The 24,183-nt window shown below is 36.3% G+C and overlaps 1 protein-coding gene and 1 pseudogene across 6 annotated transcripts in view; one reads left to right on the top strand and one right to left on the bottom strand.

Moving 5' to 3' along the window:
- The window catches only part of LOC309818504 (Krueppel-like factor 4), a 113,048-nt pseudogene extending 91,907 nt beyond the window's left edge, over positions 1-21,141 (top strand). Inside the window, exon 2 of the transcript in view lies at positions 20,146-21,141. The product of the transcript in view is annotated as a Krueppel-like factor 4 (transcript). The remainder of the gene's footprint in view (positions 1-20,145) is intronic.
- TCF12 (transcription factor 12) overlaps positions 1-24,183 on the bottom strand; it is a 381,119-nt gene that overhangs the window by 338,401 nt on the left and 18,535 nt on the right. The gene's annotated exons all lie outside the window — the stretch shown is intronic.

Below are 24,183 nucleotides of genomic sequence, written 5' to 3'. Positions count from 1 at the left end.
TGGCTGGCTTCAAATTTCATGTTCGAACACATTTACTATATATAAACCATTTACTTTGATACTTTTTCAAATAAATTTTGCTACCACACGAGAAAAAAACAAGTGTTTAAAAAAATTTTAATATCAAAGTCACCTGAAGGAGAAATGACAACAGTCCATATATTTCATACTCATAGATCAAGTGACTGCAATCAACTATACCCAGAGACAATGAGAGAAATAGCCCAGAAAAAGAGTTTAAACAAAGCCCATGTGCTCTCCTCCACAAGAGGGGTGAAAATCACTCCCAAGCCTACTTTCAAATAGCAACACAGTCTCTGATTTTAACAATACTTACCTCATTAACCATAGGTCAGTTTTTAGCAGGTTAGGTTATAGAGCTAAATAAAGATTTTACAACATAAGAGAAGTCAGAACTTGGTTAGTCCTGTTAGAAACTGAGAAATTACTATAGGTAACAAGGAAATAAAATATTAAAATGCCACATATAAACATACAGTAATCAGGAAAAGATTCACATAAAGTCAAACAACCCTATCAACCTTCATCATAATACGATACACCATCACTCTATTAGAGCAAAGTACAACAAATATCCATGACTGTAACCCTGACAAAGATAGACATTTGGTAAACTTTAAGAAAATAATAAAATTTATAATACATTTTATAAAGATTTTAATCAAAACAATTAAAACAAAGTATTACTTTTTTAAGAAAATTCATCTAAATACAACTCATGCTATCAGAAACAATAAAGAACTATATGTAAATCATGAAACATCAAAGCATTTTCCATAATGATTAACTACAGAGCTTCTTTACTCCACCTATATTAAGGGACTAATAACTATCCTGTGAATGATGACTACCCCTAAAGTTTTATCAGACCCAAAGGACACTGGCACTCCCCTAAGGCCCGAGGCATTTCCCCTAGACCTGTTCAGTAAACAAAAGCAAAGGGCTAAATGTGAATTTTGAACTTAATTATGTACTTTAGATACTTCTTCAATGAAAAATTACTTTTAAAAATAAAGGTTGAAGTTTAACATTTCTAGGTATAAAATGCATGCAAATAATTAATAGATTCTTTTTCAGACAGAATAATAAAATAATCCTAAAATACCTGATTCAGCAGGTAGCTTTTTACCCCCCTCTTCAGTCACAGATTAGAGGGAGAAAATCTTTTAAGAGTTTTTGTAATACCAAAAATTTCCCTATTTTATATTGATCTAGTCTAAAAAGTGGGAATTGTTATTTTACATCTGCAGACAATAGTGCTGCTTAAAACTAGGCTATCATTTCAATAGCTTCTAATAAACCAAATAGCAAAACTTCCATCTGGTCTCAGGAATGGCTTTCCTTAAAAGTTTTACCAGCATATTGGAAAAAGAAATAGAAAAGAACAACAAAATCAACATATAGAAAGATTCAAGCTAGTCATTCATACATGAGGAAACTGAGTGTAATACAGAAATGATATGTATGTCCCATTCTCAACTGTGGTTCCACATAAGAATTAAGCCCTAGTACCCTAAGTCATTCACTGAATGTACTCAATTCACTTGTTTCCTAGGCATTAAGAATGATACCAACTATGTATCATTCTTGGGAGAACTGAGAAAAGTCATCCAAATCATTTTCTGGGTTCTTCAGTTTAGATGAAGAACTGTGGTTGCCGGCAACTAACAGTCCACATGCTGCAACTAAGAAGTCCACATGCTGCAACTAAGAAGTCCACATGCTGCAACTAAAAGATCCCACGTGCCGCAACAAAGGATCCTGTGTGCCACAACGAAGATCCCACATGCCACAATGAAGATCCCACGTGCCGCAACTAAGACCCAGTGCAGCCAAAATAAATAAATAAATATTTTTTAAAAAAAAGAATTGTGGTTGGGAAAAGATCTATACAAATTATTAGCCCTGGGAACAAGCATTAAAAATAATACAGTATCCTCGAGCTAGTACATTGTTTATGGTGACTATATATACAACCTACTAAAAAGCTAAACAGTCTATTATTTGAACATAATTTTTGAACATTAACATAGTTCAAATTAAAACCATTAATGAATTAGATTTCACTAAGTCTAGCCATGTGTCTGGTCCTTTATTATAAGACACAAGAGGGCACAATTCCTGACCACAAAAAGCTTATTACTAAAAAAATTGGTCCAACCCACAACACAAAACACATAAACAAAAAAAATGTGTAAAATCATATTAAGCTATAAATGATTCAATATGTAAATTCTAATCAAGAGTTTGGGAAGGAAAAGATTCCTGGAGGTTACAGTAGACAGGGAAAGCTTAATAACAAAAGGGAAACTTGAGAAGGAAATTCTGAGATGAGTAGTGTTTGGAAAGAAAAATGAGAAGGCATGCTATGCAGGAGTGATGGCCCAGAAGCAGGACTGAACATCCACAAGAGCAAAACCATGATGAAGGTTGAGATTAACAGTGGAGAATAGAGAGAGAGAAAAAAAGAAAGTTGGTCAGATAAGGATCTTGAAAACAGTAGGCAGATCATGGAGTTTAAGGATTTATTTTTGTTTTTCTCTAGTTCTTAAACAATACCAAATTCTGAACTAAGTACTTTGTACTGATTTTTATCTACTCTACTTTTAATATCAGAACCCATTAGTATTAGAACACATTACACAACTATGATTCTACTAAAAATTGAGACAATTTTAGGCCAGCCAAAACATCACAAAGCACATGCTTGGAAACTTATATTCCCGAAACAGCATACATGTGATAAGAAAACCTCATGTAAATATTTGTTCTGAAGGAAGATTAGCATTGAGGGGGAAACAAAATATATTTGCCCTCAAGTTAAAGCTAAAAGCGAAATGCTTATTTTCCTTGACTGCTGGCCGACAGTTGTGTGCTTATTGCTGACTGGATCCTTTCCTATCAAAACACCCAGCACTTCAAAAGACCCAACCACTCTGCCAAGATTTCTGCCTTCAAAGAGCTTTTGTTGCCATGGCAATCTCATGTTCTCCGGGAACCAAGTTAGCAGCACCCTACCATACATACATGAACAATATTCAAACTCTGGCTGATTCCTCCTTGAAACACAGCGTATATATCCTGTCACAACCATACCAATTTTCACTCGCTCTAATACAAGGAATCAACAGTACCTGACAGCTCATAGAGAACCAGGGTTACTTCAAAATAAACAGATGCATCCAGAAAGAGGGAGGGCAGGTTGAGAGTGGGAACCCTCTTTCATATTATAAAGCAGATGTCCTAAAGCATGAAGGCCAATGAAATAAAACACTGAGTCCAACTCAAATTTGATCAAGGATTTCTCCCTTTTCAAATATCTCAAAACACTTTTCCTAAAAAAATTTAAAGCAAAGATAAAAACAGTACAGGCATAATACTTTGGTTAAGAATGTCTCCTACACTGACTGAAGATTTAACACCTTATCAAAACAAAGCTAAATTTTGCCTAGAATTAAAGCTTTCCTTAGGAAGAAAGAGTAGAGGCTCTAAAACCATTTCCATAGAACACTCTGTCAAAATTTCATAGAAATGTATTTGCTAATAAATGACACATGTGGAAAAACTACAGCCAGAGTTCGAGGGTATGTTTCCAGATGTAAAATACTTCTGACCTAAAGAAATTGTTTTTTCATCTCTATTCAACTTATACCACACCACATTCCCAAGTCGAGTAAGCTGTGTTTTCTATACTGTAGGAGTCTTCAAGTTAACAGCAAAGACCATGACAATCATATCCAAAAATCAAGTAGTGTGAAAGAGCAATAAAAGCAATGACCTGCTACGATTCTGAAAATAATCTCATTTTAAGAACTATATGTGTTCCTAGAAAATAGAAGTTAAAGAGTACTTAAATGCTGAATTATCTTTTGCAATTGATTTTCATTACAATTTCAAAAAATGATCCTACCACACAGGGTAAAAATAAATAGCCTCAACCTGCTTCAAAGAAACATTCAATTCACGGAAAGTTCTAAGATATTTTTTCCAATATACAGGCTATGAGCATTTAATTTTTCTATACCAACTTTGTCAAACAGTCCAGACTCTTTACTCTTGTAAAGTAATTTTAATGCACACATATTAGTGAACACAATTCACTTCCACTTCATTAGGGGTTCTGAATTCCTGAAAGTGAAGCTGTTTATAGGATCATTCCAAATAATTGTAGAATTCCAGAGCTGAAAGAGAGTTAAAAATGTCTCAAGTGTTCCAAATTTGTATAAGAAAGTAACCTGAGAGATTTAGTAACAACCTCCTCTTTCTTTTCAAAATGAGGCCCAGGTAGGTTACATCATTAACTGCAAGAATTTTCTCCTGCTTGATGCTGTGTTTTTTTGTTTTTGTTTTTATATAATTATATTCTAGTTTCTCTCTTTATATTTCTGAGATATTGTCCTTAATATGGATTAAAATGCCTATTGTTTCCAATGTCAATAAAGCTGTCTTTTTTCTTTAAAGGTAGTTGTCTAACATGAGTTAAAGGTCAGTGACCCAAAAGACTAAAGGCTACTAAAAACGAAAAAAGTTGTAAGAGACCCGTTATCAAATACAGGAAAATCTGGAGTGGAGTTTAAACCCCAGTACCTAGCATTTTGCAAAGCAGCATTAACGAAGAGCAAACCCATCACATCAGATATGAAAATCCAATCATTTTCACACCTTACAAAATAGTAAGAGAAACTGACACTCTGAAAACAGCTAAAACCAACTACTAAAGCTGTGGCTTTCAATTTTTTTAAAAAAAACCACAATCCACTCACTGTTAAATACATTTTATATCACCTAGTGTACACAAATGTATATTTAAATAACAAACTAATTTTACAAAAACAATCCTCTAAGTGCATGTGATACTGTTCCATTTCTTAATCATGCTCTCTGAGATCCACTAAAGTGATTTCTTAACCCACTAATGGGTAACGATCTGCACTTTGAAAATGATGGAAGGTGTAAGTTAGTTACTGATACAAAGCCTCAAGAAGAACAGTTTTCACAAGCATTCATTCCCCACGTATCTATTGGCACTATGTACACAATACTACCTGTTTAACTGTACTGTGCTGTACCGTACAATGTACCGTAATATTTTGAGACTGCTTATACAAATTTAACTATAGAGTCTTGTACTAGTGGTTTTTTCTTTTTTTTTTTTAAACCCCACATTTGTTTATTTATTTATTTTTTGGCTGTCTTGGGTCTTCGTTTCTGTGCGAGGGCTTTCTCTAGTTGTGGCAAGCGGGGGCCACTCTTCATCGCGGTGCGCAGGCCTTTCACTATTGCGGCCTCTCTTGTTGCGGAGACACGCAGGCTCAGTAGTTGTGGCTCACGGGCCTAGTTGCTCCGCGGCATGTGGGATCTTCCCAGACCAGGGCTTGAACCCATGTCTCCTGCATTAGCAAGCAGATTCTCAACCACTGCGCCACCAGGGAAGCCCTGTACTAGTGGTTTTTATTTTAACAATAAGGTTAGATACATAAGGGGGAAAAGACAGTCATGTTAGCCCATTTACTCACTGAGTTTTTTTTATAGGTTTTTTTCTAAAACATGTCTATAAGAATCCAAAAATGTTTATATTTGTATTCTTAGTATAGTATACATATTCTCTCTTCTGTTAGATATATAAAGCTGCACTGCCACATCCAATACATCTTTATTATCCTCAAAGCACTTAGCACAGTGTTGAACATAAAGTACTTATTTACTGAACTAATGGTTTTATCTAATCTCAAAAATTAGTTTATATCTCAGAGAATTAGGATAAGGCACAACAAAATAGCTTTGGTTAACAAAAGTACATTTGGATATAGCTACTAAAATACCTTAAATCTCAGAGCAAATCTCTGAAAGTCTAAATTTTGCTCCATGCATTTGTAAAGACTTCTGAAATTATTTAAAACAGAACTTTACTGCAAAAATGACTCAAACCAAATTCTAAAATGCAGTTATTATTAATAAAATGACTATTAAAAGAGTAAATGTGTACTAGTTAGGAAATTTTAATCATTTCCTTTCTCTAGCAAGTGAATATGTCCAACTCAAATTCTTTTTTAGATAAGTCAGAATACAAATAAATTACATATCTGACAAATGCATTTTCAAACTTTATAACTCAGAGATAGTGATTTCATTTGTAAAAGAGATATACACTCTATTTTATAGTAGTTATTTATTTTGATTTTTCAGATTAATTTTGTCATGTCAAAAAACTGAATAATAATCCTATTTCTTTTTAAGACCAAAGTTAACTGAAACAAATGCCTGTGAACATCTATTCAATATTTGCTTGCATCACCAAAGCATGACATGACCTGTTTTTAAACAATTGTATTAAATAGTAACAAGCATAACTAACCATGTAATAGCATAAGCATTTGATACTTGAATATGAAATTCTTTCTTAACAATTAAGTAGATTAAACAGCCAAGTCAAAACAAGAAACTTAAATATTGACTAAACTATCCCCAATTTCTCAATTTACAATAGATTGGACTGAAGAAAATTGGTTTCCTAAGTATGGAAGGTATTTCTCCTACAAAAGCTGGATTCTCGCTTCCATATTTCATGAAGCCAGCTAGTTAACTAACATTCATAGATACTCTTCAAGAGTTCTTATTTAACTGTTGGATATTGCTCTCTACATGAAATAGCTCCGACATTCACTGAGGAAAGGGGAGCACTATTTTTTGTTAGATTGTAAGTGAGATCAGCTATGCCACTCCACATCTCACCAGGTAGAATGACTGGAAATCTAGTTTAAGTTTTCAGGACATAGGTTCATTCTACTTTTAGGGTGTTGTAGTCTCTCTATGGATGAATGCATATTCATAGTCTATTAGGTTTGCAACAGAAATTAGTCTTATATCCCATACAGAATGTCAGGCTCAAGTAAGTGTATAAATATTTTTTGAATAAACAAGTATTTAAGCACCTACTGCATGCCAGGCACTGTCTTAGGCCTGTGAATACAAAGGGTCCAGAACATTATCAATCAGAATGATAAGTGCCACAAGAAACAAACAATTCAAAATAAGACATGACACAACAAGCCAGAAATTTCTCACCATGCTATAATGCAGAGAAAAGAGCAATGAAGCTGAAACCCAGTCCCAGTTTCACAATCCACTATATAAGTTATATAAATTTGATTAACTCAAAATTAACAAGCTAGATGCCTTTGTGTAAACAGAAATATATAAGCTTAACTTAAACATAAACTTAATTATTATGTTTATGGCAAAAACAAAACATAAATCTAATTACACTTTTTTTTTTTTTTTAGAAAACCTGCATTCCCAGGTGTGATTTTATTTATTTTTTTTTTTTTGCGGTACGCGGGCCTCTCACTATTGTGGCCTCTCCCGCTGCGGAGCACAGGCTCCGGACGCGCAGGCCCAGCGGCCATGGCCCACGGGCCCAGCCGCTCCGCGGCACGTGGGATCCTCCGGGACCGGGACACGAACCCGTGTCCCCAGCATTGGCAGGTGGACTCCCAAACACTGCGCCACCAGGGAAGCCCTAATTACACTTTTTATATGAGCTTCTATTACATATATAAGCACATTACATACTGGATTGGCCAAAAAGTTCGTTTGGGTTTTTCTGTAACGTCTTACAGAAAAACCCAAACGAACTTTTTGGCCAACCCAATATAACAATACACGGCCTAGTGAAGTACAGTCCAACAGAACTTTCTACAATGATGGAAATATTCTATACTTGTACTCTCCAATATCGTAGCCACTAGATATATGTGGCTACTAAGTACTTAGAATGTGGCTAGCGCAACTGAGAAAATGAATTTTATTTTTTAAAACTAATTTAGGGACCTCCCCAGTGGTCCAGTGGTAAAGAATCTGCCTTGCAATGCAGGGGACATGGGTTCAATTCCTGGTCGGGGAACTAAGATCCCACACACCACAGAGAAACTAAGCCCATGCGCCACAACCACTGAGCTCACATGCCTCAACGAGAGAGCCTGCATGCCACAAACTACAGAGCCCACACGCTCTGGAGCCTGCGCACAACTACAGAGCCCACGTGCCCTCGAGCCTGCAGGCCACAGCTAGAGGGAGAAAACCCTCACGCTGCAACTAGAGAGAAGTCCGAGCGCAGAAATGAAGAGAGCACGTGCCACAACAAAAAAGATCCCACATGCCTCAACGAAGATCCCACGGGCCGCAATTAAGACCCAACACATCCAAAAATAATAATAATAAAGAAAATAATTATTAAAAATAAACAAAAAAACTAATTTAAATATAAACAGGCAGAAGTTCTGTTTCCAGTAAAGACAGAGTCATAGGCAATAATAAGGACTGCATTTACACTTGTGCCTGAAAAAAAGCATAAAACAGAGAAAATAAATGACACAACAATTTTCAAGACACTGGACAACAGGCGACAAAGGACAGTGATCTTTGAGAGTCAAGAAACAAATCAGATGAGCCCTACAAATGATCAAACTTACTGACGTGAGAAAGTTCCCAAGCAGAGGTACTAGGGGGATGTGAAGGTGGAGACTGATAGACGCAGTGAATTCATAACATGGACCTCACAGAATAAGCAGGATGGAAAGCCAGAGAGCAGCACTGAGATCAAGCAAACTCCTACAAGAGGGTTCCCCTTGCGTAATGATCAGCACATGCATGTAAGGAAACTACCTAAAGTTGGAGAAAGAATAACCCCAAAAGATAAAAAGTGTCAAGCACAGGGCCAGTAATAGTATCTGCTCCCAGCAGCAAGACTGAAAAATTTCATGAGTCTTGAGGCACTGGTAGAGTACATAAAACAGACTCCCTCAGTAGTGAGGAATAATCAGTCCCAGCCCAAGCACTACTCTGGACCCACCTAACAAATCTTAAAAATACCAAAAAGGATTAAGATGTTTCAAAGTAACTTAACTACATCCAGAACAAGGTTCAAGAATAGTTTTAGTAATATAAAAATATACAGCACCCAACAAGGTAAAATCACAATAAAATCTGAAAACTAATAAAAAATTACTAGCCATACAAAGAAGCAAAAAGGTACAAACCATACAGAGAGGGGAAAAATCAACTGACTCCAACCACAACTGACACAGATGTAAGAACCAACCAACCAGGATATTAAATCAGTTACTATAACTATTCCATGTGTTCAGAAAGTTTTAGAGATGTGGAAGATATAAGAAGACACAAATCGGGGACTTCCCCGGTGGCACGGTGGTTGAGAATCTGCTTGCCAATGCAGGGGACACAGGTTCAAGCCCTGATCTGGGACAATCCCACGTGTCCCGGAGCAACTAAGCGCATGTGCCACAACTACTGAGCCTGCGTGCCACAACTACTGAAGCCCGCGTACCTACAGCCTGTGCTCCACAACGAGAAGCCACCACAATGAGAAGCCCGTGCACCACAACAAAGAGTAAGCCCCCCCTCGCCACAACTAGAGAGAGCCCACACACAGCAACAAAGACCCAAAGCAGCCAAAAATAAATAAATTTTTAAAAGCTTAAAAAAAAAGACACAAATCAAGCGTTTGGAGATGAAAACTATAATGTATGAGATAAAAATTACACAGAACGAGATTGATGGAAGATTAAACATGGCAGAAGAAAAGGTAGTAAACTTGAAGACATAGCAGAACAATCCAATATTAAACACAAAGAGAAAAGAGGATTTTTTTTTTAATGAAGTGAGCTGTGGCACAAGTCCAAGAGTCCTTCCCCATATAATTGGAGTTTCTGAAGGTGAGGGGGCACAGTAAATTATCTGAAGAAAGTTTCCAAAATTTGCCCCAATTTGATGAAAATTATAAACTCACAGATCAAAGAAGTTCAACAAATACCAGGCAAAAGAAACATGAAGACATGCATACACCAAGTCATATCATAATCAAATTGCTCAAAGCCAGTAATTTTTTTTAATCTTAAAAGCAAACAGAGAAAAAAGATACACATTACATAGAGAGAAACAAAAATGACATTAGATTCCACATTGGAAATTATAAAAACAAGACGACACTGGAGCAAATCTTTAAAATGCTGAAAGAAAAAGCTACCCATCTAGAATTCTATACCTAGCAAAAATACTTTCTTAAAAACAAGAACTACTCAAGAATTTTTGAGACATGCAAAAGCTGAAAGGAATTCACTAACAACAGATCTCCACTGTGAGAAATATTAAAGTTCTTCAAACACAAGGAAAATGATGCCAGATGGAAATGCAGATCTATACTAAGAAATAAAGAGCAATGGGAATGGTAACTTAATAAATGTATATGGGTTTTTATTATTTAAATTTCTTTAAAAGATGATGGATTAAACAAAAATAACAAGGATCTGGTGTTGGATTTATTACATATGTAAAAGTAAAATGTATGGCAACAATAACACAAAAGCTGGGATGGAAGAAATGGATGTACAGTATGGTAAGGTGCTTGAACTATACATGAAATGACATGGTATCCCTTAAGGTACATTAAGATAAGTTGAAAATGTATACTATAAATCCTAACACAACCACTAAATTAACAACAAAAAGGTTTTCCTAATAAGGTGACAAAGAATACAAAATAGAATCATAAAAATACTCAATTTATCCTAAAAAGAAGGCAGAAAAAGAACAACAAAGAACATGTGAGATAAATATCAACAGAAAACAAACAGCAAGATGATGCTTTTAACTCTAACCATATCAAACACCACATTAAAATTTCCAGTTTAAAACCAAAGATTTCAGACTGGGTAAAAATGCAAAATTCAATGTACATGCTGCCTAAAATAAAGGCACTTTAAATAGAACAAAGTTAAAAACAAGGAAAAAGTATACAATGCTAACACATCAAAAGAAAGCTGAAGTATATTTATTAATATCATGTAAAGTAAATTTATGAGCAAAGAATATTAACAGGGATAAAGGAGGCCATTTCATGATAAAGCAGTCAACTCATCAAGAGGATATAAAAATCCTAAACATTAATGCATATAATAATAGAGCTTCAAAATATATGTATACAAACTAATATAACTGCAAGGATAAATAAAACACTCACAACTCTAGTCAGAGATTTCAATTCCCCTCTCTCAACAACTGGTAAATCAACCTAAAAGAAAATCAGAAAGGATATAAAAGACCTGAACAATACTGTAAGCCAAAATGATCTGATTTAGAAAACACTCCACCAACCAACAGTAGAAGAACATCTGCCAAGTCAAACCATATTCCAGGCCATAAAACAAGACTCAGTACATTTAAAAGGGCTCAATTCACACAAAGTACGTTCTCTGACCGTAATGGAATTAAACTAGAAATCAGCAACAGAAATATCCCTAAAATGATATTCTCCCCAAATATTTGTAAACTGAATAACAACCACTTCTAAATAATTCATGGGTCAAAGAAGAAATCAAAGAGATATCAGAAACTATTTAACCTAAATGAAAATAACTACTCATATCAAAATTTGTGAAATGTTACTAAAGGAGTACTTGAGGAGAGGGGAGAATTTATAGCACTAACAACCTATATTAGAAAATAAGAAAAGTCTCAAATTAATGACTTCAAAATCTAAAATTTAAAAAGAAAAAATTACACCTGAAGTAAAGAGAAAGCAAATAATAAAATCACACCAGAAATCAAAGAAATGAGAAAATAAAATAAAGAAAACCACTGAATCCAAAGCTGGTTCTTTGAGAAGATCGGTAAAACTAATAAACTTTTAGTCAGAGTGATCAAGGGAAAAAAGAAAGAAGAAACGAATTAGCAATATCAAGAATAAGAACAGTGACATTACTACAAATTCTACAGATATTAAAAGGATAATAAGCAAATATTATGAACTCTATTTCAACAACTTAAATGACATAAACAACTTACATTCAACAACTTAAATGACATAAACAAATTCTTCATTCAACAACTTAAATGACATAAACAAATTCTTTGAGAAGTACAAACTACCAAAGTTTAAACAAGAAGAAATCAATCATCCAAGTAGCTGAATTTTTAGTTAAAAATCTTCCAACAAAAACAATCTCCAGACCCAGATGGTTTCACTGGTAACAACAAATATTTAAGGGAGAGAGAATATCAATTATACACAAACTCTTCTAGAAAATTTAAAAAGAGGGAATACTGCCCAGCTTATTCTATGAATCCAGCATTAACCCGCTGTCAAAATCAGACAAAAAGACATTAGGAGAAAAGAGAACTACCTATGTTCATCAACATGTGAAGAAATTTTAACAAATTCCAACAACATATAAAAAGATTAATTCTTCATGACCACATGGGTCTTATCTGCATAATGCAACTTGGTTTAACAATAAAAAATCAATCACTGTAACTCCCCCATATAGTAACAAATTTAAAAAGAAAAGCCATGTGATCATCTCTATAGATCAAAAAAAAGCATAAGGCAAACCCAACGTCCATTCCTGGAAAAATCTCTCAGAAGTTTTAACAGAAGGAAACTTCCTCAGTCTAATAAATGGCACTACATTAAAGCCTACAGCTAACATCACACTTAATGGTAAAAGACTAAATACTTTTCCTCTAAGATCCAAAACAAATCAAGTTGTTCTGTTCTCACCACTTCCATTCAAAATTAAACTACTTGCAATAAAGTACAATCAGAAAAGAAAAAAAAAAATAATAAGGCATCCAAATTAGAAACCAAGAAGTAAAAGAGACTTCACTCACAGACTACATGACCATCAACAGAATATCTCTATAGAATGGAATCTACAAAAAAGTACTGGAATTAATAAGTTTTAAAAATCTGTGCAGGACAAAATGTCAACACACAAAACTCAATTATATTTCTATATACTGGTAACTAATAATCAGAAATTGAATTTTAAAAACAATACCATAGGAGCTTCCTTGGTGGCACAGTGGTGAAGAATCCGCCTGCCAATGCAGGGGACACGGGTTCGAGCCCTGGTCCAGGAAGACCCCACATGCCACGGAGCAACTAGGCCCGTGGACCACAACCACTGAGCCTGCGCTCTAGAGCCCGTAAGCCACAACTACTGAAGCCTGTGTGCCTACAGCCCATGCTCCACAATAAAAGAATGCACCACAGTGAGAAGCCCATGCACCAAAATGAAGAGTAGCCCCCGCTCACCACAACTAAAGAAAGCCCGTGCATAGCAACAAAGACCCAATGCAGCCAAAAATAAATAAATAAATAAAATAATTTTTAAAGTCTTTTAAAAAAATAGCAAAATAAAATAAAAACAATACTATACATAACAACATCAAGAAGTATGAAATACTTATAAATCTAATAATATATGTGAGAGACCTATATAGAGATCACTATAAAATATTGCTCAGAGAAACTAAAATGATCTAAATAAACAAAATTATATTATCTTCCCATAGGGTCAGAAAACTTGATTGATAGTGTCAAGATGTCATTTCTCTCCAAACTTATCTGTGGATTTAAAGCAATCCCAGTCAAAATCCCAGAAGGCTTTTCTTCTGTAGCAATTGACAAAACAGTACTAAAATGTATATGAAAATGCAGAGGACCTAAAATAACCAAACACTATAAAAGAACAAATTTAGAACAGTAACACTACCTGATTTCAAGACATATTACAAAGCTGCAGTAATCAAACAAGTGTGGTATTGCATAAAAACAGCCAAAGATCAATAGAAACACTATAAAGCACAGAAAAAAGACACATAAATATATGGAAAATTTTTTATAAACATGCAAATGAATTCATTTGAGAATGAATAATCTTTTCAACAAATGGTGCTTTAACAGTTGAAAATCATATACAAAGAAATGAACTTCAAATCCATACCTCATACCATATTAAATAACAAACTCAAAATGGATCACAGACCTATATGTAAAACTAAATTTTAAAAGTTGCAAAAGTAAATACAAGGGAAAACTTTTGTGACCATTGGTTAGGTTAAGATTTCTTAGATCACAATACCAGAAGGACAATCCGTAAAACAGTAACTTGAAAAACTGAATCTCATCAAAAATAAAAACTATTACTCTTCAAAACATACTCAAGAGAATGAAATAAAACCACCCAGAAAGTGGGTGAAAATATCCATAAATCACATTTCATAAAGGACTTGCACCCAGATTATTTAAAGCAATCTCAAAACTCAGTAATAAGAAAATAATCTTATTTAAAAATAGACTTAAATGTGAAGATCCTTCACCAAACAGGATAAAAGATGGCAAGTAAGCACATGAAAAGATGCTCAATGTCATTAGTAATTAGGAAAATATGTATTAAAACCACAATGAGAGGGACTTCCCTGGTGGTGCACTGGTTAAGAATCCACCTGCCAAAGCTGGGTACATGGGTTCAAGCCCTGGTCCGGGAAGACCCCACATGCCGCGGAGCAACTAAGCCCGAGTGCCACAACTACTGAGCCTGCATGCCACAACTACTGAAGCTCACACGCCTATAGCCCATGCTCCGCAACGAGAAGCCACCGCAATGAGAAGCTCGTGCACCACAACAAAGAGTAGTTCCCGCTCGCTGCAACTAAAGCCTGCGCGCAGCAACAAAGACCCAACGCAGACAAAAATAAATAAATTTATTAAAACAAAAACACAAGATACCACCACACACCTATTAGAATGGCTAAATTTTAAAACAATGACCATACCAAGTGTATCCATACAAGGATGTAGAGGGACTGAAACTCATATACTCCAAGTAGGAATGTAAAATTAGATAACTACTGTGGAAAAAGTGTTCGGCAGTTTCTTAAGCTTATAGATATCTACCATATAAATATCCACACAAATACTTGTTTAAGAATGGTCACAAGAGCTTTTCTGTAATAATCAGAAATTGGACATAACCCAAGTACCCATCAACAGGACAAGGGACAAATTGTGGTATAGGAATTACCATTAAGCAATAAAAAAGAATAAACTATTGATACATGGATAAATCTCAAAATAATTATGCTGAGTGAAAGAAGCCAGACAAAAAGGACATTCTGTGTGGCTTTATTTATTTAAAAACTCTAGAAAATGAAAACTAATCTAGGCAGAAAAGATATACAAATGGGCATGAGAAAATTTTAGAAAGGGATATATATACACGTTCATTATCTTGATTGTGGTGATAGTTTCCTATTAAACTTTATACTTTAAATATGTGCTATTTATTGTAACTAGTTGCTAGAAGTTTAGTCACATGTTGCCAGTGGCTACTGTAAAGTACACCTAAAGCCTCTCCCTTACCCAGTCTTCCCACTCACCATGCCTTCACCTAGTACACCAGCAAAAGATGCACCAACTCTCTGGACAGAAGTAGCTGTTTTAACCTCTACTTCGTGACACTTTAATCATTTCTATTAAAGCACTTTCCAGGTTATACTGTTATTTACCTGTTCACATGACTGTCTTCCCCAACAAATTACAAGCTCTTCCAGGAGGAGGACCATACCCATGTCACCTTTATAATCCCAGATACCAAGCACAGAGCCTGACACAAAGTGTATGCTGAATAAATGTTGGTTAAATAAAGCATACAACTCATATCTTTTATGAATTTTTTCATAAGTCTTCTTACATTGTTTTCTATACAAAGAAACACCACAACAATTGATGTGTGTATGTGATAAGGAAATTGTCAAATCATCCTCGTCTAAAAGAGATGTTTTTAATTCATACATGACTGAGTTTCAAGGCAACTTTTTTTTCTGGCAGATAGAGTTTTACATCTATAATTTTTCATCCAATAAAATGACTGAATTCCTGTATGTAACAGACAATGCTCTTTGTACTTAGAATAAATTATAGAATAAAACAAAGTAAAACAAAAGAACTTTACATTCTGGTTTAATAATTAGAAGAGTGAGTTTATGATGCTTTTTGGCAGATACCTTTCAAAAAATATTGAGATAACAAAACTGTGTATTAATAAGTATTCATAATAATATTAACATATGTAGAAATACACAAATTATGTTTAATTAGGGTACAGTATAATGCAACAGTCAATGAAATAAATAGCCCAGAACACCTAAAAACATAGATATCTAAAATAATTGAATAGAATGAATAAAGATAAAATCAAGGATTTCAACTATATTTTTAAACGTTAACAACTGCTTTGCCTTTTCAGAATGCTGTGAAAATGACCTTTTCTGGAAGTCACGAAATCAGGAAATTTTCTCTCACACATTGTCACCAACAAAATCTGGCTGGAATCAAGAGAAATCAGGCAGAGAAAATCAACTCACTTAGAAGTAATCTGTATTTGGGCCTTGTCCATTTCTTATAGATGATGATTTCACTGGGGAAAAAGTGGGACTTTTCGTCCCACTTTCCATGTCCTGACCATGGAAAAGTGTAAGCATTCTTTTCCCTCTAATAATATAGAAGGATGAGCGCAAAGGAAAACGTAGGAAGGTAAAATGGGGTGGTAATGCTTTTGATAATGGAACATGTTAATCTTCTACAAAGGCCTCAAAAACTGCTGTTACTTCTGCACTTTTGGCTATGACCTCTGAGCTGACTCCATCATAAACTTCAGTCTTCATCTTCATTCTGAGGTGACTGCATCATTGAAAACAATGTTTTATCTTCTCAACTTACAAAAAGTGTTTACTACTCCACTGGTATTCACTCCAGTTTGTCTTAACAGTCTCTTCTGAAGTAAAGGGATTTTTTTAAAGGTCTGTCTACACAGATTACCCTGAGACTAAGAAACTCTCATATACTAGACTAAATTCTTCAAAGAGAGGAAAAAAATTCCTCTTTGTATATGAATTCTGATATTTTGGAGTTACAGTAACGTTTTCAGGTCACTTATGACACAAGGGCATCATGTAGGCTTTTCTGTAGAGATCCAGAGGACAGACTTTGTTTTGTTGTTGTTGTTGTTATTGTTGTTGAAGGTGAAGCATCTGACACTACTGTGAATGATATATTTTTTAAAGTTTTATTTATTTTTGGCTACGTTGGGTCTTAGTTGCAGCACCCGGGATCTTTGTTGAGGCATGCAGCATCTTTCGCTGGGGAGCGTGGCCTTCGTCCTGGTGCGCAGGCTTCTCTCTAGTTGTGGTGTGCAGGTTTTCTCTTCTCTAGTTGTGGTGCACAGGTTCCAGGGGGGCACGGGCTCTGTAGTTATGGCACGCGAGTTCCAGAGTGAGTGGGCTCTATAGTTTGTGGCATGTGGGCTCTCTAGTTGATGCACACAAGCTCAGTAGTTGTGGCACATGGGCTTATTAGTTGCCCCGCGGGGCATGTGGGATCTTAGTTCCCTGACGAGGGATCGAACCCGCATCCCCTGCATTGCAAGGCGGATTCTTTACCACTGGACCACCAGGGAAGTTCCCAGAGGGTAGACTTCAGCAATACACAACACTTCAAACTGTATACTCCTTTGTCATTTGGAAAGCATTTTCACATGCACATTTAAGCCTCACAAAATCCTTGTGAATAAGGCTTATTCACCTCCATAGTGATAAATAAATCATATAAAATAAAAACCTTGACATCACCTCCAATGGCTCACTTCACCTCACACTACAAACTCAATTAAGAAGAGGTGCCATCTCAATGACTAAACAGTGAATATTGTTTAAATTAATTTTCTACTCTTGGATGTCCCCAAATTGGCATGGATTTGGAGCAGTTTCCTTCTCTGATTTCCTTTTATTATTTTTCTTTTTAAGAATAAAGTACTGAAAATTAAAAAAAAAGAGAGAAGGTCCCATCAATTCCACATCTACATGTTCTCACTTGTATCCTCACTAAGCGCTGCTACATGCAAAGCTGTCATTTAAGCTGTGCACCACACACCTTCAGGGGTATCACTCACAATGCAGTGTAACACCTGACCGTACATGGTTGTCCTGACTTCATGCATACTGCTCTTATTCAAGAACCCTGCCTCCACTCTCTCTGTTACACATTTTCTACTAGCCACATTTACCTTCCTAAGAAGAAAAGGGGACTTCTGATTTCAACCATGACATAGTAACTGTGACTGAATTTAATCTGTCACTGCACACAATCAGAAAATTGGAAAATATATGCAAAATGTCTGCTTCCAGATACTGGAAAACAAACCATGTAAGACTACGATCCCTGAGAAAAGGAAAACAAACTACATGAATTCTACCATCATCCTGGTTTCCTGCCTAAAGTCAATTTGCAGATCATTGTGCAGGGAGGGGATCTCAAACAGAGTGGTATCACTGAGTTGAAGGAATAAAGACTAGAGTTCAAGGAGGCAAAGGCAGCTGGAATTTGTGGGGGAGAGATCCAGATGAGGAAGCTATATAGAAAAAGAGCTCCAGAAATCTTCATGGGGTCCCCTTGAGTATGCTACTAACAGCAAATCACACAATATGGTAAAACTGCACAAAGGAAGGCAAAAATGAGCAAGGAATTTTAAGTTCAACAACTCTCAGAGCTCAAATGGGACTGGGAGATGTCTTAAAAGTTGGAAGCAGTGAGAGTGGAACATAAACATTGAAAACCCAAGGAATTCAATAAATATCTCTGAAGGGTTATGACTTAGTAACAAGGAAAACTATTCTTGCCATAAAAGTTACACTATACCCACTCTAACAAAGCTTAAAAGCGACACTTGAAGGGACTGAGTTCACCTCTAGTAACTCAATCTCCTGACATAACAAAGTCCTGTATTATTTAAAAGAAGACAACAGGGACTTCTCTGGTGGTGCAGTGGTTGGGAATCTGCCTGCCAATGAAGGGGACATGGGTTCGATCCCTGGTCCAGGAAGATCCCACATGCCACAGAGGAACTAAGTCCACGGGCCACAATAACTGAGCCTGCGCTCTAGAGCCCGCACGCCACAACTACTGAGCCCACATGCCGCAACTACTGAAGCCTGTGCACCTAGAGCCCATGCTCCACAACAAGAGAAACCACCGCAATAAGAAGCCTGTGTGCCGCAATGAAGAGTAGCCTCCGCCTGCCACAACTAGAGGAAGCCCACAGGCAGCAATGAAGACCCAACACAGCAAATAAATAAATAAATATATATATTTTAAAAATAAAAGACAACAAAATCCACTCAACAGTGTAAGATTCAAAATGTTCAGAATTTAATCAAAATTTACCAGACATGTGCAGACGCAAAAAAAAAAAAAGTGACCCATAACCAGAAGAAAAATCTGTCAATACAAATAAGCCTAGAATACAAAGATATTAGCAAACAAAGACTTGAAAACAGCTATTACAAATTATTCACTGATTTAAAGAAAACCAGGAACATTGTGAAGAGATGCAAGACCAAAAAAAAAAGGAGTTCTAGAAATAAAATACAGTATCTGAAATGAAAAATTTACTGGATAGGATGAATAGATTACACACTGCAAAAGAAAAGATCCTTAGCTTGACGACACAATAATAGAGACTATTAAAATTGAACTGTAAAGAGAAAGAAGGCTGAAAAACCTGTGGAAAAACCTGTTATTCCACAGGTTACCTCCGTAACCTGTGGAATAACATCAAGAGAACCAACATAATTGTAATTGGAGTCTGTGAGGGAAAAACATTTGAAGATACAATGACTAAAGTGTTTCAACTGTAAACATATATATATCAAACAAACACACACATACATACAGGTATAGAAATCTTAAAACCAAATTACTGAAAACAGGAACTTTTAAAAGCAGCCAAAGGGAAAAAACTATTACGCAGAAAAGAACGAAGAAGAATTATTGCAGACTTATGAAAAACAATGAAAGCCAAAAAAGAAAAAAAAACCACACACAATAGAGAGACATGTTTAAATTATCAAAAGAAAAAAGTCAACATAATTCTATATCCAGCAAAAATACCCTTCCAAAATAAAGGCAAAATAAAAACTTTTTAGGGCAGCAAAAATAAAGAGAATTCACTGTCTGCATTCTATACTATAAGAAATTTTTAAAATGCTTCAGGCAGAAGAAAAATGAGACAAAACAGAAAACCCGATATACACAAAGGAATGAAGAATGATGTAAATGGAAAATATATGGATAAATACAAACTCTCTCATAAGACTAATTAAGAAAAAAGAGAAAAGACACAATTACCAATATCGAGAGGGAAAGGTGAAACATGACTACATATCCAACGCAATAAAAGGATAATAGAATATTATGAATAGTGTTAGATCAGGGGCGACCCAGGCGTGGCGCCGGGCAACACAGCGGCGGCCTCTTCTATGGCCGGGAGTCTGCACCCCCTCCAACAGCTCCCTTCAACCTGGTAGACATCAACGACGTGAGCCCCTCCGGCGGCTTCGTGACCTAGCTTCTGAGGCCCGAACTGGACCCAGTGTACATTCCGCTGCAGCAGCCGCAGCCGCCAGGTGGCGGGCTGATGGGCAAGTTTGTGTTGAAGGCGTCGCTGAGTGTCCCTGGCAGCGAGTACGACAGCCCGTCGGTCATCAGTGTTAGCAAAGGCAGCCTGGACGGCAGCCACCCAGTGGTGGTGGCGCCCTACAGCAGCAGGCTGGCGCGCATGTGTCCCAAGATCAAGCAGGAGGCTGTCTCCTTGTGCACCGTCAGTCGGCCCCTTGATGCCCACTTGGGCACTGGACACCCTCTCAGCAATGGCCACCGGCTGCCTGTGCATGACTTTCCCCTGGGGAGGCAGCTCCCCAGCAGGACCACCCCGACCCTGGGTGCAGAGGAACTGCTGAGCAGCAGGGACTGCCATCCTGCCCTGCCGCTACCCCCAGGCTTCCATCCCCACCCCGGGCCCAACTACCCTCCCTTCCTGCCCGACGAGATGCAGCTGCAGGTCCCACCGCTCCATTACCAAGAGCTCACGCCATCCAGTTCCTGCAGGCCAGAGGAGCCCCAGCCAAAGAGGGGGAGAAGGTCGTGGCCCCAGAAAAGGACGGCCACTCACACTCGTGATTACGCAGGCTGCGGCAAAACCTACCCGAAGAGTTCTCATCTCAAGGCACACCTGCAAACCCACACAGGTGAGAAACCTTACCGCTGTGACTGGGACGGCTGCGGGTGGAAATCTGCCCGCTCAGATGAACTGACCGGGCACTACCGCCAACACACAGGGCACCGCCCCTTTCAGTGCCAGAAGTGCGACCAGGCATTTTCGAGGTCGGACCACCTCGCCTAACAACATGAAGATGCACTTTTAAATCCCAAAACAGTGGATATGACCCACACTGCCAGGCGAGAATTCAGTATTTTTTGCCTTTCACACTGTCTTCCCGGTGAGGGGAGGAACCCAGCTTGAAAGCACTACAACCATGGTCAAGTTCCCAACAAGTCAACCTGTGAATGGATAATCTGGAGACATGAGGAAACCAAACAACAAAGAACAGATGGGGTCTATGACTGGATCTTCTATCATTCCAATTCTAAATCCAACTTGATCATATATTCCTGGACTTAGAAAACGCCAAGGAGGTGACTGGATGTTGTGGATATCAGGGTATAAATTAGATCCGTGAGTTGAAGGGAGGGAAGACCAGAATCCCTTGAATTGTTTCGATGCAATATAAGCATAAAGATCACCTTGTATTCTCTTTGCCTTCTAAAAGCCATTACTATGATCTTAGAAGAGGAAGAAATTCAGGTACAGAAAATGTGTTTTAATAGCCTAAACGATGGTGTTTGGTGAGTCTTGGTTCTAAAGGTACCAAATGAGGCCAAAGTCCTCAAACTGCTGCATACTTTGACAAGGAAAATCTATTTTTGTCTTCCAGTCTACATTTATGACCTAAGTCAGGTAAATACACCTGGTTTACTTTAACGTTTTTATGCACACAGTCTGTCATGCACTGTGGTTTCAGATGTGATGGTTTATTCCAAAGTATGCCTTAAGCAGAACAAATGTTTTTTCTATATAGTTCCTTGCCTTAATAAATATGTAATATAAATTTAAGCAAACTTCTATTTTGTATATCTGTAAACTACAAAGTAAAAAAATGAACATTTTGTGGAATCTGTATTTTGTACACTCAAGGTAAGAATTAAGTTTTAAATAAACCTATAATATTTTATCTGAAAAAAAATGAATAGTGTTAGACCAATAAATTCAATAACAAATGAAATGGACAAATTCCTTGCAAGACACACATTACAAAAATTGATTCAAGAAGAAACAGAAAACCTGAATGGCCTTAAATCAACTAAAGAAATTAATCACAATTTAAAACCTTTTTATATAGAAAACACTAGGCCTAGAAGGTCTCACTGGTGAATTGTTATATACCTAAGGAAGACAACACCACTTCTACACACTCTCAGAAAATAGAAGAGGAGCAAGGGAACACTTCCTAATTCATTAGATGAGCCCAGCGTGACTCTGATGACAAAACAAAAGACACATACCCCCCCAAAAAAAAGAATCTACACCTCAATATCCATCATGAATACCGATATAAAAATCCTTAAAAAATATTAACAAATTAAATTCAGTAATATGAAAATGATACATTTTGACTAGGTAGAATTTATTCCAGAAACACAAACTTGATTTAGCATTAAAAAATCAATTAGTGTTATTTATTACATGAACAGAACAAAGGAGGAAATCCATCTGATGATCTCAATGGATTCAAAGAAAGCATTTAATAAAACTTCAATGCATTCATGATTAAAAAAAAAAAATCACTCAGCAAACTGGTATTAGAAGGGTATTTCCTCAGGATCCAGGAATGGGCATTTGTTAAAAGCTCCCAGGTGATGCTAATACATTGTTGGGTTTAAAATCAAGGAAGAGCCAATCCCTCCACCAAACACATTTTAACAATGACGACTTCACCAAATTTTAATATTAAATAACTGTGGTATTTGATAACAGGATATTACACAACTGTCCATGAGACTAGTTTTTCTTTAAATAATCTGAATAACTAGCTAGTGCTGCATAACTGTAAGGATCACCTTTGAAATCTGATTCCACCACTTAGTAGCTATTACTCAACCACCTAAGCCTGTTTCCTCATCTGCAAAAAAGGGAGTAAAACTAAATCTGCCTCAAAGAGTTATTATAAAGATTATGTTAAATAATTCATGTAAAAGCGTGCCCTGTGCCCAAGGCCTATACATAAAGAACTAATATCTTACTGAATGTTTCTATTACAATAAAACTAATTTAAGTGCTTGTTTTCTAAAGGGTTTTTAGCTTCATTAAGTCATATGTATTGTACAATTATGTCACTTTCTATAACAGGTCAAATCATTACATATATTTTAGGAAATCAAAATATCCTAGTAAAATAAATACGGGCTCAAGAATGCCCTTTATATAGTGATCCCCTACTCACCCTCTCTTGTTAAGTGAAAAGGTTAAGCTGCAGAACTGCTGTTCCCTATTGTGTAAAAAACAAGAGCTATGTATCGCTTGCATATGCATGAAAAACTGAGAAGAAACTGAACAGAGTAAATCTCTGCCAAGGGAGTGGAAATGGGGAACAGGAAGTAATGACGAGAAGAACTTTTCTTTTTCACCATATAGCTTTCTATGCTATTCAGATTTTTTTTAGCTTTGGCTTGTATTTTTATAATTTTTCAAAAATAGTTAATAGAAGAAAACATTTTCAGCACTTACATATAGGCTTTCAAAATTAATTTAAAATTTAACACTTTCCTCTCCAGTGTCACCTAGGTTAGTGAAAACCACTACAAATAGATAAAAATACACTTCCTCTGGAAACAACACTTCCATACCAGAACAGACCATTTCATTCAAAAGCCAACAAGCCTTTAAAAGAAGAAGAAACTGGAGGGGAGTATAAAATTAACTGCTTCTTTTTACAATCTCTGAAAACTCACTTTGGATTTTGCCTGAACCCTTCTACACCGTTTATTTACATCTAAACCAGCTGAGCCATACCAAACTATTCCTATGTTATTGGTCCAATACCACAGCAACTTGTTCATCTTACATCAGAACACTAAACAAATGCTTTCCTAGAGCTTCCCAAGATGATTTTTATATCGAAATACACTGCTTATGATACATTCTTCTAAACAAAGATAACAGTTGAAAACTCCAAGCTAGTATAGGAATACTGGAAACCAAAAAAATATTTTCCTACTGCAACCCAGTCTGAGGATTATTTGCAATACAAAAAGTTCTAAAAATTAGGTACTCTTTAAACATCAATGAGATAGTCAATCAAAACAGTTAGATTATTATTAAATGTTAACAAAAGCTCCTTTTTTTCTGA

This window comes from Grampus griseus (assembly GCF_964374135.1).
Source record: "Grampus griseus genome assembly, chromosome: 2".
NCBI classification, from domain to species: Eukaryota; Metazoa; Chordata; class Mammalia; order Artiodactyla; family Delphinidae; genus Grampus; species Grampus griseus.
This window is presented reverse-complemented; position numbering and strand designations above follow the sequence as displayed.